Raw genomic sequence first — 17,756 nt, 5'->3', positions numbered from 1 at the left:
GGCTCCGGACACACAGGCTCCGCGGCCATGGCTCGCGGGCCCAGCCGCTGCGCGGCATGTGGGATCTTCCGGGATAGGGGCACGAACCCGTGTCCCCTGCATCGGCAGGCGGACTCTCAACCACTGCGCCACCAGGGAAGCCCCCAGGTGATGCTTTTGATAGTGTTGTTCCAATCTTCTACCTTTTTTAAGAGAGAGCATTTAAATTTACAACTGCAATTTTAGATTTATCCATGTCTCTTTTCAATTATACCACATTTTACTTCATGTAAAGCCATTTAACTTTATCATACCATATTTCTTAAATATGATTTTATCAATTTATTTCTTTTTTTGCCATTACACTACGCTTTTATTAGAAAATATATATATATATATATATATATGTGTATTCGGGAACATTAAATATCTTGGATGTGCTAATGAGAAAATCATTTTCTCTACATGGACTGAATTTTTACTTGGAGACATGTCCTCCTACTAAAGGGAAGACTAAAGAAGGATTTTACTGTCGACCAGGCAAGACACCTCCCCAAAGATGACAATGCCTTGGACAGTGTTGATGGCGGGCTGGGGCACCTGGAATCCTTGGCCCATACTGGCAGGTACTAACTGGAAACAAACTCTTCTTGGGGGGCAAGGATGGGAGGCACCTTAGGCCCAGCTGCTCATCATCGAACCTTACACTTTTCAAACTATGTTGGTGTCTGACTTCCCTTTCCCTGATAGAACAACTCTGGCCCTTGGAGGTGGCTTTATGACTGCAGGCTGTATAACCCATCATTCACCCTTGCTCTGGGTAGGAGGTAAGGCTATGGTAGCAAAAACACCCACATACTGGGACTTGGAATTCCAGTTTGTGTTCATTTAACTTTGTGGCATTAAGTCCATGGTGAATTGCTCTTTTTTCTTCTAGGATCTGTCCAACAGCTGTCATGAGTGCCTGACCCTCAGCAGTCTCACTCTTCAAGATTGATCTGCTTTTGACTGATCCGTGACTCCAGGCAGTGGCTGATATGGGCTTTTTTTTTTTGCAGAGCATCTCAACCATTGACTTTTTTATTGGGGAAAATCCACTTTAAAAATAGCCTCATCCTTTTTCTGAAGAGGCTTTCTGGAGGGCTATGTTTCTTCTCTGGCATGAGCTGGAGACATCTGCTCCCAATAGAGTCTGTTATTCCCCTGACCTGGGCAGGGTGGCTCATACTTCCAGCTTGAGAGGTCCCTAATTCTTTAAACCTTTCTTCATGCTCTCCTGGTTTATGCCTCCTACAGTCCTCTCTTTTGTAAGTAGGGGCAATCATCTTGCTCTGGCTCTTCCATGAGTCTTGGAGTTTTGAAGTTTTGGGCTCCTGCTGCCCTAGGTTGCTCCTTTGGGCTTCCATAAGGCCACTTGGCTCCTGGGAAGCTAAACTGTCTCTGTTGGGGACTCTCTGGGGATGGCACTGAGGCACCTGAGAAGCCAAGTTGTCTGCAGCAAGGAACATGTATTTGGGAAAGTCCTGAAGCTGGTTGTCTGACTGTACCTTTACTTTGGCGTTAAACTCACTAGCAACCTCCATGTTAAGGCATGGCTCACTTGGATGTTGGAAAACAGACATTCTAGGTAGTAGGAAACTTTTACTGGCCCATGGCACCTCTAAACTCCTCATATGTACATTTGTGGTTTGGGATTTTGTCAACACTTTGGTTTCCAAGATAACACTAGACTGTGGTTGAAGAGCAGGAGACTCCTTGGCCTCCACATCCTCCCTGGCCTCTTCACCTCTCAAAGATTGGGATCCTAAGTTCACCTCCATCACTGTTACCCTATGGCAGGGGTCTCGTGAGGCCTGACCACCACTTTCCTCTCTTGGCTCATTCCTGACCATTGCTGAACTTGGACCTGGCTCTAGGCTGTCCCTCTTGACCCATTCCACAGTCTCACTCTTCCAGGTTCTGCCCACAAGGCTGAGTGTGAGGGACTGAGAAGGTGGCCTGCCCTCCTGTCCAGTCAGAGAAGCCTTTGAGGGCCCATGGTAGTCAGCAGATGGGAATCGCTCCCAGGGCACTCTGGATTTCCTTACACACAGTTGAGGGGACAAGGAGAGGCCTCTTCAGGGTAGGAACTGACTCTTCTGTTATCACCTTCTCTCCTGAATGAGCCTGAGGAGGTTTCTCCAGGAACTCAGCAAACTGGACTGTTGAGTGGGACCCAGATACACAGGTGGCTTTGCAGAAGTGAAACCAGGTTGTGAGTCCCCTCCAGTTCTTCCAGGCAATCTCTGCAAGCTTTCAAAGATCTACTTTTCTTCCTATTCCTGCTCCTCCCCTTCAGCTCTACTTGATGCTTCCTGATGTTTCTATGTTTCCTAGGTGGTGCTAAGAATGGATTACTCTGGAAGCAGGGGGGTAACATTAGGAAGAGCCCCAGTCCACACAGGAACCCAAGGATGATATCCTCAATTTATTTCTTGGTCTCTTCTTAAATAGGTAAGTTTTAAACCATTTCACATTTTAAAAGGATTTGTCCTTCATTTTCAAATTCCTTTATCACTTTTTTCACTCTATTTGTCATTCTTGGATAATTTCCTTAGTTCTTGTATTTCATAATTCAGGGTTTTGCTGCATTCAGTCTGATGTTTAACATATGAAAATTTTAACTTCCATGATTTTATATTTTTTCTCTTCCAATAAATAATTGTTCATTTTCAAAGCTGCTCATTATTTTTAACTATTGTGTCATTTTTAGAAATTTAATCTGTATTTGAACATTTTATCAATTTAAACATACTCATTTTTTATCCAGTATCTAAATACCTAGGGGCCTATTTCCCATGTTTTTGGTATTTGCTATGTTTCACTCCTAAAATTTATTTTTCTCGTGTATTTTGCTATATTTTATTTTTCCTTTTGACATCACCTCAAGGAGAGTTTTTGTGTATTGGTGAACCCTGTGCCTTCTCACTCTCAGTATTAACTCAAGGATTTGTTTTACATTGATTTGCCCAAGGCAATTCAGCGCACCTGAGACCAATTTTATGACAATTTATTGACAAGACAGTTTCTATTTTATACACTATAACAGGAGTGTGAACATTTCTTATTTTGCATTTTTTCTATCCAGAATTATAGAAGCTTCATTCTCTCTCCTTGACCAATGACTGCATTAATCAGTCCAACTTACCGTGGAATTACATTTTTAAAGTGTTCTGTATTTATAAAGATTTGTTACTGTTCACCTCCCACCTTGTTTTGGCCTGAGGTCTCTGTTCTGCTCTGGGATGAAACCCAAGCAGCTGGCAGTTATGCCAGTACAGCCAGGTGCTGCCAGGAGGGAAGATTCTATGGCTATGTCTCCCAACTCCCTTTTTGCTTAAGGAAATTGGTTTATCCCTTTTCTTCTCTTACTGGTTCATAACGCTTTCAAAATAATTTTGCTCCAGTTTGTGGAACATTTCTCTTTGTTTGTAGTGGGAATATTTCATATTAGGAAAGTATTCAGGAAGCTTTGCATTTAAAATTTCCTTCCTAAACATAGTTATAACACTGGAGTAGGTTCTGAAATACTGAATACAATTTTAAGAAGTGGAGATAAGTGCATTTCAAGTTTACAGAATGAATTTTAAATACGCGCACAGTGAAGTGCAGGGTGTTCTCAGTACACAGACACATTTGCTAGAGAATTGGTTACTTAGAAAGATTTTGATGGTGAAATATGAAACTAGAAATTTAGATAAGCCAAATTTCATCAAAAAAATATCTTTCAAACAAAAAGAAGAAATTAACATTTTGTCCATGCTATCATTGTATTATTGTTTGTGGTGGTGGTTTCTCCAATACGGGAATACCATTACTGTACTCATCTTGTAATTAAACCAAAACTAAAAACAAGTCAACAGATCACTTTGTAGCCATGTGCATGTTGAATGGATGCTTGGGTGTTGGGGGAGGTGAGATCTAGTGAAGTCGATTACTGGGTACTTTCAATGTTCTCAATACATTTGAGGGAAATAATCACACCATCTATACAACCTTAGAATAATCTAATTTGGCCTTATTTTTAAATTTCAAGATATGAAATTGTACTTAAAATGTTTACAACTTATGTCTTTATTTCAGACTTGAATCCCCCAAAAGTATTCCATTATGTTAGTCAAACATACATAATGCAGTTTAAAAGTAAATATACACTTTTTGAGAATTAAATAAATGCAAAAACCACAAATCATTCTACTGCCCTATTTATGATAAACCACCCTATTATCCCATGCTAAAATTGTCAGATAATTTTGTATCTTAAAATTGAGAAAGCAGTTTAATATTGTAAATATTTTCCTTATGGCGTATTATAAATTCAAACTTAGTTGATTCAAACTAATTAGGGGATTAAATCAGTTAAAATTAATTTAAAGTAATAAATCATCACATACTAAGAGCAATCAGGAGTCAGAATCTGTCTGCGAAGCTGGGGTGAGACACAATTTGATTCAAATTAGGAGACAGTAGAAATAAAATACTTGAATCAATCTTCAATCCAGTAACAGATCAGAGGCAGATTTTCAAACAAAAACCAAAATCAGGAACACATAAGAAACGCTATTATTCTGAGGTCAGATCTAGGTACCTGTGGAGTGAGAAATCATAGTGCTTCAGATTTACCGAACTGATTGAGGCACAAAGTTCACAAACAAAAACAAGGAGTCACAGAAAAAAATGCCTGAAAGTCCTATGTAGGTATTTGACTGTAACTTTATCTCTCTCAAATTTCTGTGTGTCAATCTGCTTCATAGATTCATCAAGCAAAAATTTTCTGTTGCTCTGAAGTTTGTTCTAAGGACCCAGAGCTGAGGATGACTATCAGCAGTCATTTCTCACCCTGGCCTTCAGAGTTCTTGAAACTGTAATAGCATAACTGCTTCTCATCTCCCAAATTTCAAGATTCCTTATGAGTTTGACTTTTAAAAAATGAGTTTTAAATAACTGGAAGTTCCTTTATCTCAGTTCAACATTCAAAAGAATCATGAACATGAAGTTAAGTTAAACTTTGGCAAATGAAGAATTAAACAAAAAAAATAAATTATGCCATGAAAGACAATGTAACTAATATATGGAGACATTTGGGATAAACCCTTAGTATGCAATTTTATTTACTTGAAAGATTAAGTTTGGGTAATGAAATTGTCAAAGGTGTCATTACTGTTGCTTGCGAAAAATGAGGATATACCTGAATGTACAATTCACTTAGCTACTTCATCTCAGTTATGTATTTTTCTACTATCTTACAGGTAAAGACAAGTACTGTATGATACCACTTATATGAGGAATCTAAAAAAAAAAAAAAAAAAAACAGTAAAATGGCTTTTACCAGGGCATTGGCAGAAGGTGGGGATAAGATTGATGGTATTTAAGGTACAGACCTGTAATAAGTAGTAAATAAGCCACAGAGATCTAATGCACTGTAAAATGAATACAGACAATAATATTGTGCTATACAGTAGTCTTCCTCTTATCTGTAGCTTCACTTTCCCCAGTTTCAGTTACCCACAGTCAACTGCAGTCCAAAAATACTAAATGGAAAATTCCAGAAATAAACAACTCATAAGCTTTAAACTGCACACCATTCTGAGTAGGGTGATGAAATCTCACGCCATGCCACTCCATCTGCCCAGGATCCCCAACCATCAACATCATCCTGACCTCCAGCCATCAACATCATCATCGCTCAATGATCCAGGATCACCCAAAGCAGACGATCCTCCTTCAGACATATCATCAGAAAGTCTACAGCAGCCTAACGCAATGCCACAAAGCCTCTTTCACCTCACTTCCTCTCATCACATAGGCATTTTATTTTGTGATTTTTAGCCATCACATCATCACAAGGGTGAGTATAGTACAATAAGATATTTTGAGAGAGAGACTACATTCACATAACTTTTAATATAGTATATTGTTATAACTGTTCTATTTTATTATTAGTTATTGTTAATATTTTACTGTGCCTAATCTATAAATTCAACCTTATCATAGGTATGTATGTATAGGAAAAAAAAGACTATATAGGGTTCAGTATTCTCCACAGTTTCAGGCAACCACTGGGTTCTTCTAACATATGCATAAAGTGGATGGTGGGGACTACTGTAATTATGTAATGTGATAAATATTGCTATATAAATGTATCAAAGTAACATGCTATATACCTTAAACTTTCACAATGTTACATGTCAAATTTATTCAATAAAAAAAGAAATGGCATAATAACCATAGTAACAGTGCATAACAATGTTTGCTATGCATCAAACACAGTTCTAGACCCTTTAAATGCTTTAGCTCACTAAATTCATAAACTCTATGAAAGATTATTTTCCCCATTTTGTTAATAAAGATCCTGAACCACAGAAAAGTTAAGAAACTCATTCAAAATTACCTGACTAGTAAGTGGCATGTCTAAGATTTGAACCCAGATGCTTGGCCCCCAAAACTGTCCACTTCCCCACTACGCTATACTACCTATTCAGCTTATAGCAGCATGGAAACTGGCCTGAGATAAAAGCCTTATCTGATCAGGAACTATAATAAAAACTTTACCAACAACTACAGGCAATCAATGTTTATATACTCATTAATTCCTTTGTATCAGTACAAATATTTTTATATCATGTATCAGTTTGATCTATTATTTTATAAATCATTTTAAGCACAGTACTGGTCACAGAGGTGACACTCAATAAACAACATTTGTTGACTGCATTGTCCAAAATGTTTGTATGCATTATTGAGGCAATATATGTACTGGTGGTTCTTAAGTCCAGCTCTGTCTGTTACTAGCTCTGTGAACTTGGGCAAGTTGCTCATCCTTTTGATGCCTCAAATTATTGCCTGGATAATGGGGACAAAAATACTACCTGCCTTAGTAAATTATTTTATTAAATGGTAAATGCATAAAAATATTGATTTCAATGGTTGGCAGAGACAGAGAGAGGAGAGAGTGAGGGAGAGAGAAAAGAGAGGGAAATTTGGAGCAAAACTAAAAAAAGGAAAATTTTGCTATAGACCTAAACCTTATAAATTCATATGTAATCATTCTTTTTAGTTTAGCTTTGGTTTTTGTGGTTTCAGTTTCTGCTAGAGTTTCTCAGAGATGTTCAGTTCATCTTAACATGGTGTTTGCATTCTCCCACTGGTTCCTGACCTCTGTTGGGTATTGGTTTGTATTCTTTACCCGTATCTACTAATGCTATTCTTCATCACAGTGGCTAATAGTCTATGAGCTACTGACTCACAAAATGGGGAAGAAAATGATCCTATTTTGTACGATCATTTCCTAGAAAATTATAAATAAACTCTTTAGTCTTCAGATAACCCTGTTTACCGACTCTCTAGAAAACTGTTGTATACTAAGTGCTAATTCTAGTATTTGATACCCAATATTGAAAATAAAAGCAGATCTGATTTTTATATGATTAGTGAAAATATTTTACTCTGACTATATTATCTAAATTTATGTATGAAATATTTTTTATGGTGAGCTCCCTGATGACAATGGTACTAATTAAAATATTTTTGCTAGCCATTTCTATTTTTAATGTCCTTTGAAATAATACATCTTTAGGGTAGAAAGCTCCCATGTGTACAGACATGTTGGACTGGCAGTTTAACACCTGTAGTATTGCCCTAATGTGGAAGTGTGACAATTTTTTTTCTGTTTACAAGCAAGGCCTTCAAAAACCTATTTAAATCAAGTTAAAGTGTACATACAGAATAGAGAAGAAAAACCTATTTTCTTCAAAAATAGATAATCTATATCTCTTCATAAATCTCGATTTCTAAGACATTTATATTTTGGACAACTAAGCAAAATAAAAAGCTCTCTAACAGCAATGAATGTATGATATATTTAATTTAAACACAAGCAAAAAACTGTAATAAAGCAAAACAAAAAACCATGTTCAGCTACTGCTTGTACTTTAACAATAAAAGCAAAAGAAAACAAGATGAGAACAAATGGAAACTAGATATATATTTTTATCTGCATAATGTATGCATTGTATATATGCCAAAAGAAGAATAATACATCCATTATTTCTGGAAACAGACCACTGCTACATCTCCAGAATGGAAAACATAAAATAAACCAGCAGATTGTGAAAAAGTAATTGATTGAGATTGCTGACCTGTTGGCTCTAAGATATACAGCTTAGAAGTAGCATATAGCAACTCTCAGTTCCTAAGCATCCTATAAGTTCCATGTTTTCACTTAATTTATCCTGAAAGAGGATAACTTGCTGACTAGTATTTCAAGATTAGATAATGTCATTTAAAATTTGTAAGTAAATATTCCAACTACTATTTTGTCTCAGAAAAATACTGAATATATTTAAACAGGAAAGCAAATAAACAACTAAGACCAAAAGAAATTCTGCATCACCATTATGTGTGGTAGCCTGAATGAGACCAAGGGACCTCAGCATGTCCCAAATTTTTTGTCCTGATAGGAGGAAAATATTGACATCCCATTTTGTTGCTGTTATTGTTAAGGTAGAATTATATTAAACAGAAATATAGAAGGAACATAACTTCCTACTCCTCAAGTACAGGCCTCACATAATAACTTCCTCCCAAAGAGGACAGTACAGAAATGGGTAAAAAGTGTAACTCTGCAGTAGAGAAAGCTGACGAACCTACTTCAGCCAGGAGGTCAGGCCAATGTCAACAATTCTAAGCCATGTTGATGGCGTTTTCCCTCTACATGTGATGGAGATGGCACTTTACCCCTGTGGTCTTCCTCCACAGCAGCCAAAGCCCAGCCTAGTTACCAGAAAAGCACCAGATAAACCCCAGGGGAAGGACACCTCCAAAATGTCTGACAAACTCTCCTCAACCACTGTCAAGTTCATCGGATACAAACAAAATCTAAGAAACTGTCCCAGTCAGGAGGAGCCTAAGGAGACAATGTCATATGTCATCCTGGATAGAACCCCAGAACAAAAAAAAGGAAAAAAGGTAAAACTGAGAAATCTGAATAATAATATTCAGAGATCAGATAATAATAATATATTAATACTGGTTCATTAACACAGTGACACATGTACCCTACACATGTAAATATTAATATTAGGGGAAACTGGATGTGGGAGATAAGGGACATTTGGAATTTTTCTGTACATATAGAACTTTTCTAAAAGCAAAAGTTTATTAAAGGCAAAAAAGAAAAGGAAATATAGAAAAAGGAGGAGAGTAAAATACAAAGTAAGTTGTTAAAACAGCGCTAAATATTTCAGTAATCTAACAAACATGAAAAACTTCCTATTCCAATTTAAAAGATTGTCAAATTGGTTTAAAATAATCAAGTGATATTCTGTGTTAAGATACACATATAAAACAAAAACTAAAAGTCTACAAGTAAAATGTCAGAGGAACTCTATCTTACCAAGTCTAAGCAAAAGAAAGCTGGCATGGCTAAATTAATAGCAGATAAATGGACTGCACTGCAGCAAATGTCTTTTTGAATGAAGCGAATCATAACAAAGTGTTAACAGATTTACTTCACCAAAAGGAATTAGCAATTGTGAACATGTATGCATCAAGAGTATATGAAGAAAAATTGAGTGGCTTACTATAAGAAAATGACAAATCACTATCAGTATGATATTTTAACATCTCTCTTTCAAACACTGAGAACACTATCAGTCAAAAATGTAACAAAGGTGGAGAGGAACTGAATATCAAAAACAAAAAGTTTAACCTAATGAATGGATATATAGGGAATTTTGTATGTATCCAACACTTGGAGAATATCAACTCTTTTCAATCAAACATCAAATACTGCACTGGTAATCATTTTGCAATATGTACACATATAACACGTTGTATACCTTCAACTTTTAAAATGAGATTTAAAATGGAACATTTACAAAAATTGTCATATAATGGCTCTAAGCAAATCTGTCCCAATTTTGTGGAACAGATAGATATCATATAGAGCATACAGAGTTAGAATTAGAAATAAAATAATTTAGTTTTAAAGAATCGAATTTTAAAGATTAAATATCATAAAATGTGCCGAGTTAGAAGTTAATAAGAAAATCACAAATATAAAAATATTAGTATTATTGTAAATTTTAAAATATGTTTCTAAGTAATATACTGGTCAAATAAAAATCATAGATGAATTTTTTTAATACTTAGTACTGAAAATTTTTAAAAAACAAATGAAAACTATGTGGACACAGTGTTTTTTCAAATGAAACTATGTGTCCACAGTGTGGACACATTTGTTTTTTCATTTGTTTGTTTTTTTCTTGCACAGTGAAGCTACTATGATGCTTCCCATAAATTTTTATACCTATATAATTACACCTGAAAATATGATAGGTTAAAAATGAGTTAGTGAGAGTTAGAAAAAGAACAATAGCAAACAAAGGGAGAAAGAAGTATATAATATATAGAAGATGCAAATCAATGAAATGGAAAACAGAGTTAGGAGCCAGTGTTTCAAGCAATGATAGATTCTAACAATAAAGGTGCTACTGGATCAATCCCTGCAGAAAAGAGGTATAAACTCTGTATATAATACCAATAAAAAGCAAGCAGATCAGGGAGGCTGGGGGGGATGTATGCCCAGAGGAGAAGACAACTACTTCCTGTTTTTTTGTTTGTTTTTATTTTCTTTGCAGCTTTTAGCTTGGAACTACGTGCAGTTGGCTGGCAAATGCCAGATGGCAGCAGTGGCACCAGGGGAAAGACCAGTCTTTCTGGCCTGGGGAAACTAGAAATGCCTAAATAATCCTATAGCTTATTTAAAAAGAAATAAAACAACAAATATATCAAAGAATTTTAAATATTTCAACAAAGATATGTTACTAGCTTCAAGCAACAAATCACCTCAATCTTATTAAACTCTTCTGGACAATAAGAAAAAAAAAATCTTACTTCCCAGAACACCTTCTATGATGTCAGCATTGCTTTGATAAGGGCAATACAACAGAAAAATTTTATAAATACATTTAATTTATTAATAAGTATTTTTAAATCCTCAATGAAATATTAGCAAATAAAATGCAACTTTATGAAAGATAATAAAGGATAAATTAGACTATTTATTGAGAATGAAATAATATAATACCTAATGACAATTTACGACAATAAAATGTTAAAATATAAAATTAATTGGAGCCTCTCAATAGACGTAGAAAAAATGTATAGAACTCATTATGAATTTAAAATTAAAAAAATAAGTACATTGGGAATAAAAGATAGCTATCTTATCCTGGCAAATTATATCTACTAGAAAACAGTCTAAACACCATCTCAGCTGTGTAAAAAGCATTCCTTAAAATCCAAAACAAGACAGGCATACTGCTGCAAGCATTTGCCATTGTTGAAGCCAGTCTAGTAGAACAAGAATAAAAAATTAAATAATTTCTAACTGAAAAGCAGGAAAAAAAACCCTGCAATATTAATCTGCAAACATCAGTTGCAGTTTAATAAAACAACAAAGCATTAGAAAATGTAATTAAGAAGAAAATACAATTGGAAATTGCATAAAAAGGCAAGTACCTAGGAATAAATCTTAAAAGAAACAAGTGTTTCTTCTACGTTTAAAATTTTAAAGGTTGATTGTGAGATATTGGAAAAAAAAACAGACCAAACATAAATATCCAATATTATAGAGATGATAAAATACACTTTGATGCCACATGGCAAGTACAGAACATAAATTTTCTGTATGCCTAAAACCTGAGATTTTCTTAATTTTTCTAAGTTTCCCTTTCTTTTTTTGTTTGGTGTGAATAAAACCTGCCTTTTGGATTGCTGAGATGATGAAATGATGGTAAAAACAAAGCTCATATTTCTTGAAACATAGTAAGATCTTAATTATTCAATCCAACTCTTACATCATTACTAATACTGAAAAGACAAATTAAAAAGTTTAGGAAATAACATGAAAACCTTTTATGAAAAAATTTTTCAAGAAAATGGACTTTGTGGAACACTTGAAAGCTGAGCTATTTTTTGAAAGACTCTTGGCCACTACTTTGATTTGAGTTTCTAATTTAAAGTGAAGATGTCTTTGCTAAGGTTGAGGTTGTTTTAGGAAGCAGGAGAACCAAGTGACTGTATGCATTCCTTTAATGCAAGCATGTAGATGTTTGTGAATTCCTGGATGAGGATGACAGTACAGTGAAAACCGAGCTTCTCATAGCCAGCAAGTCACTTCCTTGATCAGCGTCACAGCAGCAGTGTGCCAGCGTATGGAACTCTGGGAGTATGGGGACCCATGACATGCCACCTCTCTTCTCACTCAGTGTGGCCACCTTGATTCCACTAAGTTTCCAAACTCTTGGCTAAAATATCAGTGACTTGATCTTATCTGAAAGTGGGTGTGAATGTGCATGATGTGTCACTACAATAAGACATTTCAAATATTAAATGATATTAGTGGACTATGAAATGGTGCTTGCAAATGATTGCAAATTACACACTGAGTGAGAATACTTAAAAACTTAAAATTGATGTATTATCTTGTTGGTTTTTATCAGTTATGTCATTATGATATATAATATTTAATTCAAATTTTAATAAAAATAAGAAAAACAAATGTACATTTGTTTGAAAATAAACTGCTCCTGAAAGGAATCCCTTAAGAGTATATCAGGTAAATACTCTCAAAACAACAGAAGTGGTAGGTGTAATTTTATTCTTCAGTGCTCTTTCTTGACAAATTAGATAGCAAACTACCCCTGTCAATCAGTTGCTGATTTTAACCCAAGAGCACTATGTCATGACAGCACCGTGGTTCTCTACAACAACTGTTATAAGAGCGATGACACAAAAGTACCATTAAGTGAAGAGGCTTACTAAGTAACTTTTTGGAGCAGAAAATGTACAACAACATGATGACTTTAAAAAAGAAAATTATGTACGTTGTCTTCGAGAATAAGAATTTACCTTCCACTTCCATGTATCTTTTGCAAAAACACACCAAAGAATTTTAATTATCCAGTCGAGGGCATTTTCACTTTGCCAGTTACATTGGTGCTGAGTGTATAACGGTGGTAGGAAGCAACTCATGACTGATCCTATATCGCAGACCAGTGGTTAGGCCTTTGAGAGAAAGAACACAAAACTGTTCCTAGCAATCTTCATGGATGTAAAATCAAGGGAGATTGTCTCACTCATATTGGTTTTGGTGAAGTCATATAAGGACACTAGGAAGATGAATGAAAAAACCATTAAAACTCCAAATGTGTAGGGGCTTCCCTGGTGGCGCAGTGGTTGAGAGTCCGCCTGCCGATGCAGGGGACACAGTTTCGTGCCCCGGTCCGGGAAGATCCCACATGCCGCGGAGCAGCTGGGCCCGTGAGCCATGGCCGCTGAACCTGCGTGTCCGGAGCCTGTGCTCCGCAACGGGAGAGGCCACAACAGTGAGAGGCCCGCGTACCGCAAAAAAAAAAAAAAAAAAAAAAAAAACTCTAAATGTGGTTTGTGCATCAGCATGAAACTTAAAACTGGCTGAGTGGCTGTTGGCTTATGTAATAAAATCATTATCAAGATCAAGCTAAAACTATTCCGATTATATCTGAATTGTGCACCCCTCCACCCTCAGCCATTCCACCCTATTCTGGAAGCAATCCAGTACTTACATAATTGCCTGAACAGCTCAGAAATAAGTGGTGAAATAAGATGTTTGTGCTTTTGATAGCATCCTTCAATGGATATACAGCTTTAGCAATAATGTGTAATAAGACACTAAATTTAAATATGTTACTCTCTTTCAGGGCATGGTTTTTATTAGGTTCCCATTATATTAGTCAATACAGAACATCTTCAGTTCATAAAGTATTTTTCAAAATAAAACAAAATCAAATAAACTGAAGACAATACATTTTCATATAAAGTTTATACTGTCCTTTAAAATTACTAGCCTGAGGGTCAGATCACAATGAGGGAATAGAAGGACATGGAGCTCACCTCTTCCCACAAATACATTCAAAAAACTACATCTAGGGCTTCCCTGGTGGCGCAGTGGTTGAGCGTCCGCCTGCCGATGCAGGGGACACGGGTTCGTGCCCCGGTCTGGGAGGATCCCACATGCCGCGGAGCAGCTGAGCCCGTGAGCCATGGCCGCTGCGGCTGCGCGTCCGGAGCCTGTGCTCCGCAACGGGAGAGGCCACAACAGTGAGAGGCCCGCGTACCGCAAAAAAAAAAAAAAAAAAAAAAAACTACATCTAGATGTGGAACAATTCTCACACAATACCTGCTAAATGCTGGCAGAAGATCTCATAAAACCAAAACTGCAAGAAAGACTGTCACATAACTGGGTAGGATGAAAGGGAAAAAAAAAAAAAGGAATCAGGGCGGGACCTGCACCCCTGGGAGTTAGCTGTGAAAGAAGAAAGGTTCTCTCACCTGGGAACCTCATTCCCTGGCAGGGAGATCAGCCAGCACAGAAAAGTAGCTTCATAGGCTCAGGAGAGTGGAGCAGCCGGGTTGCATCAGGCAGAACAGAGACCTGCACAGAAGATCTTGACCATCTCACTACAGTCCCCAGCCCAAGACATGCATCTGCTGGTGCACGCAGGGGCTGGGTACTGAAACTCGGACTTCAGAGGACAGACTCAGGGAGAGCACTGTGGTTGGCTGCACAGAGACAGCCAGAAGGGGACAGAGTGTAGTCCAAGCCACAACCAGCAATGGTGCAGGATGGAGCCCAGGTCCACCACTGAAGCTCCATAGCCCTGCACACTCGAAGGGAGGGGCAGGGCCCACCCTAGCAGTCTCATTCTCCCTGTGCTCACAGTGGGCCCAGCTCTGCCTCTATGAGCTCTGGGCCCACCCAAGCTCCAGGATGTTGTCCACACTCAGGGGTGGCGTTGAAATCCAAGCCATCCCCAGGGGCTGCATGACTTCTGAAGCAGGGCTGAACCTCAGTTTCCCAGCAACTATGTCATCTGCTGATTTAAACACCACAGGCTGCTTTGTAAACTCATTGCCTGAGGGACATCCAAGAGGATTACTGGTGTTCCCATGCCTGGGGTGGGTCCTGCGATGGTGACTGCAGGCTCTGTAGGTACAAGTTAACGCAGAGGTGGGGCTGGGGGTCTGGGCTGACTCAGACCCCCCATGGTGGGTCCAGGTGCACAACTATGGCAGTCCCAGTGCCTGACCTCAGTGGTTCTGCAGCAACAGATCTAAACTAGTGGCTCTGTGAGCACAGTGCTTAAGGAACAGCAGGGTCAATTGCCTGTTTTCCCACAGCTGAGGCAGGGCCCAGGGCAGTGCCAACAACTGTACTTTGTGAGCCCACACACAAAGGTGACACCTCAGAGCGCACTCCCCAGTGGACAGCTCCCGTGGAGGAATACTCAGTGGCTTCTCTCCCAGTGGGAGCACTCCAGTCCCACCTACCTCACACCGCAGTTCAGAAGCAGAACTGGGGTATATATTCCAACAACTGGGGAGCAGACCCTGTCCCTGACAGGGCTGTGACAACCAGAGAGCAAAGAGGAGGCCCTGTTCAACATCCAGTGCAGGCTCTGGTCACCACAACAACAATCATACCACCATCAAGGTGATAATAGCCAGCACACACTGAGGAAAGATGTGGCAGGCATTCATACTAAAAACAGACCTCACACCAAAAACAGATTCATGGACACTCCCACACAAAAATAGCCCTTAGGATAGGTTTAGTATTGCTTTATTCTTCTAGTTTTTGCTTGTCTGAGAAATTCTTTATCTCTCTTTCTATTCTAAATGATAATCTTACTGGGTCTCAGTATCCTAGGTTGCAGCTTTCTCCCTTTCAGGATTTTGAATATATGTTCGCACTCCCTTCTGGCTGACAGTATTTCTGTAGAGAAATCAGCTGATAGCCTTAGGGGATTACCTTGTAATTATCTTTTTGTTTATCATTAACTGCCTTTAGAATCCTGTCTTTAACTTTTGCCATTTTAATTACATTATGTAGATAACTGTTTCTCCTAAACTCACAGAGCCAGAGAAATAAGTAAAATGAAGAAGCAGAGAAACCACTCTCAATTAAAAGATCTAGAGAATTTCCCTGAAACAACAATTAAACAGATATCTCCAGTATACCAGATCCTGAGTTCAAGAAGGAAGAAATGAAAATACTGAAGGGATTAAGAAAGGCTATCAATAGAAATGCAGATTACCGTAAAAAGAAATCAGAAACTATAAAGAAGAGCCAATTAAAAATTAGAGAACTCATTTGCTGAGACAAAAGCTGAGCTAAATGCAATAAACAGAAAACTGGATAATGCAGAAGAACAAATAAGTGATCTGGAAGATAGAATAATGGAAATCACCCAATCAGAACAGCAAACAGATAGACAAATTTTAAAAAATAAATAAATGAAAGCAATATATGAGGCCTATGGGATAATATAAAGTGTCCCAATTTATGCACAATAGGGATCCTAGAAGGAGAAGAAAAAGAAAAGGGGATCAGAAATGTATCTGAAAGAATTATGGCTGAAAAGTTCCCAAACCTAAATAAGGAAACACAGAGGAATGGGGACAGGACGCACAGAGCATCCCAAACAAGACGGACCCAAACAGACATACACCAAGACATAATGTAATTAAAATGGCAAAAGTTAAAGACAGGATTCTAAAGGCAGTTAATGATAAACAAAAAGATAATTACAAGGTAATCCCCTAAGGCTATCAGCTGATTTCTCTACAGAAATACTGTCAGCCAGAAGGGAGTGCGAACATATATTCAAAATCCTGAAAGGGAGAAAGCTGCAACCTAGGATACTGAGACCCAGTAAGATTATCATTTAGAATAGAAAGAGAGATAAAGAATTTCTCAGACAAGCAAAAACTAGAAGAATAAAGCAATACTAAACCTATCCTAAAAGAAATACTGAAAGGTCTTCTATAAATAAAAAAGCAAGAATCTACAGGAAAGAGAAAATTCACAATTGGAAAATAAATCACTTGAATAAGCCAGTACACAATTTAAAAAAAATCAAAAAAATATGTATGAAAGTGATGATAACTACAATGAACAGCAAAAGAAAAAACATGAAGATGTAAAAGAGTACATCAAAATCATAAAATGGGGGGAGGAGAGTAAGGAAATGTAGATTTTTTTTCTAGAATGTGTTTGAGTCTATATGTCTACCAGTCTAAAGCAAGGAGATATAGTAATGGGTTAACATACTTGAAAAACAGAGTAACCACAAAACAAAAACATACTATAGATTCACAAAAACCAAAAAGAAGAGGACACAAGCATAATACAAAAAACAACCATTAAATCACAAAAGGAAAAACAAAGAGGAAAAGGAACAAAGAAGAAATTAAAAAATCAACTGGAAAACAAGGTTTAAAATGACAATAAATACACATCTATCAATAATTACCTTAAACGTCAATGGACTAAATACTCCAATCAAAAGTCATAGAGTGGCAGATTGGATAAAAAAAAAAATTGGCTACAATATGCTGCCTACAAGAGACCCGCTTTAGGGCAAAGAAAACACATAGATTGAAAGTGAGGGGATAGAAAAGATATTTCATGCAAACGGAAATGACAAGAAAGCAGGGGTAGCAATACTCATATCAGACAAAATAGACTTTAAAACAAAGGCCATAAAGAAAGATAAAGAAAGATACTATATAATGATAAAAGAATCAATAGAAGAAGAGGATATTACACTGGTTAATACATATTCACCCAATATAGGAGCACCTAAATACATAAAAGAAATATTAACAGACATAAAGGGAGAAATTGACAG

The 17,756-nt window shown here is 37.2% G+C and overlaps 1 pseudogene across 1 annotated transcript; it reads right to left on the bottom strand.

The window, feature by feature from the left end:
* Nucleotides 1-400: 400 nt before the first annotated feature.
* LOC308629404 (spermatogenesis-associated protein 31A6-like) lies at nt 401-5,750 on the bottom strand (annotated as a pseudogene). The gene is made up of 3 exons: nt 5,680-5,750; nt 4,642-4,645; nt 401-2,271 (listed from the first exon to the last, which is right to left on the bottom strand). The product of its transcript is annotated as a spermatogenesis-associated protein 31A6-like (transcript).
* Nucleotides 5,751-17,756: the final 12,006 nt, after the last annotated feature.

This window comes from Mesoplodon bidens (genome assembly GCF_964165515.1).
Source record: "Mesoplodon bidens genome assembly, chromosome: 2".
NCBI lineage: Eukaryota > Metazoa > Chordata > Mammalia > Artiodactyla > Ziphiidae > Mesoplodon > Mesoplodon bidens.
The sequence above is the reverse complement of the archived record's forward strand: the minus strand, read 5'-3'. Positions and strand labels throughout refer to the sequence as shown.